This window comes from Arvicanthis niloticus, chromosome 2, assembly GCF_011762505.2.
Source record: "Arvicanthis niloticus isolate mArvNil1 chromosome 2, mArvNil1.pat.X, whole genome shotgun sequence".
Lineage (NCBI taxonomy): Eukaryota > Metazoa > Chordata > Mammalia > Rodentia > Muridae > Arvicanthis > Arvicanthis niloticus.
In genome coordinates, this window is record NC_047659.1 from 92,183,424 (window position 1) to 92,185,076 (window position 1,653).

At 36.6% G+C, this 1,653-nt stretch overlaps 1 non-coding gene across 1 annotated transcript; it reads left to right on the top strand.

Annotated features, from left to right (window-relative positions):
• The first annotated feature begins 418 nt into the window (after positions 1-418).
• Positions 419-583, top strand: LOC117704809 (U1 spliceosomal RNA). Its single transcript, XR_004606328.1, has one exon. It is a non-coding gene; the product is annotated as a U1 spliceosomal RNA (small nuclear RNA).
• The last annotated feature ends 1,070 nt before the right edge of the window (positions 584-1,653 follow it).

Consider the following 1,653-nt stretch of genomic DNA (forward strand, 5'->3'; position numbering starts at 1 on the left):
GGTAATATATCTCTAAAAGAAAATTTATTCATTGGGATTCAATACATTTTATTTTTACTACTTGGTTTTAAATTTAAGAGCATTAGCCGTACCAGGACTTCCTCATCTACAAAACAGATGTCTATATAAAGTTTGTGAAGATTAATGAGACACCACCTAAAGCCCAGAATGCCTGGTTTCCTATAGTACAGTGTTTAGTAATAGCTAAGTGAATTCCCTTCTCCCGCCATGTTTTGTTTTGTTTTGTTTTGTTTTGTTTTGTTTTGTTTTTATACAAAAGCACTTTCATTTAGGGGGAAGGGAGTCAGAAATGAGCTCACAGTCTTTCCTTTGTGTATGTCTTATTAAGCAACAGTATCTCCAACCAGTGGCCTAGAGTTTATTACTGTTTTGTATCCTCAGGTAAAAATGTCCATCAAGACTTGCCAAGAAGGGGAGATACCATGATCACAAAGGTGGTTTTCCCAGGGCGAGGCTCACCCATTGCACTTGGGGTGTGCTGATCCCTGCAATTTCCCCAAATTCGGGGAAACTCGACTGCATAATTTGTGGTAGTAGGGGACTGCGGTCGAGCTCTCTCCTGGGAAAAAAAAAAGCCTTGCCAAGAATTCTTTGTTCTCAATAGATTCCTGTGCTTATTGTCTCTATCCTAATGCAGAGGATAAAGGTACACAACATCATGCCCAGGTTTTTTTTTTAAATAACTGCTGGATTTTAATTGAGATTATATATATATAATTGTTTGTTTGTTTTTTGAAACAGGGTTTCTCTGTGTAGTTCTGGCTGTCCTGGAACTCACTCTGTAGACCAGGCTGGCCTCGAACTCAGAAATCTGCCTGCCTCTGCCTCCCAAGTGCTGGGATTAAAGGTGTACGCCACCACCATCCGGCTATTATAATTTTTAAAGGGGGTGTTCTGTTGTTTGTTTTTGTTTGTTTGTTTATTTTAGTCAGGGTCTCACTATGTAGCCTGTGTGGCCTGAAACTTGCTAGCTCTCTTCTACAGTGCTGCGACTAAAAGCATGTACCACCACACCCAGCTAATTATTCATGCTTTCTATATATCTCATGTTAGAGAAATTATTCATTCCTGGCTATGATGTGAATTTCTTTCATAATATTTTTCAAAAATTTGTGTTTGACCTTTTAATTTCTATTGAAAAACTAATTTATGTTATATAGCATATATACTTTGTAGAATGGTATGGATAATTTTGTCCATGAAATAAAATTTCATAGAATTTTTTACTTGTTGTGTTGTGTATCCCAGGCTGGACTTGAACTCCTGATCTCATGTCTCTAAGTTACAATTCAAATCATATCTCAAATTTGCAAGCTGGGATTATAGCTGTGTGGTACCACTTTTATCTCCAGAAATTTTCATATATATATGGTTGTGAGACTCTCTTACCTACGTATATTGTATGGAATTTAACTTTCATGTCAAACAAATCCCTCCTAAATTTATCCTGAAATGTTTTGCCAGTCTCACCTCCCTTGTTTTCACTGACCTTAAAGTCTATTCACATTTTTTCCCCAAACATACTATATAGTCTCACACTTCTATGCTCTTGCATTGGTCCATCCTTGGTCTTAAGTATGTGTAATATTGTGTTATACTATAAACTTTTAGGAAGTTTATTAGCCTGTTATT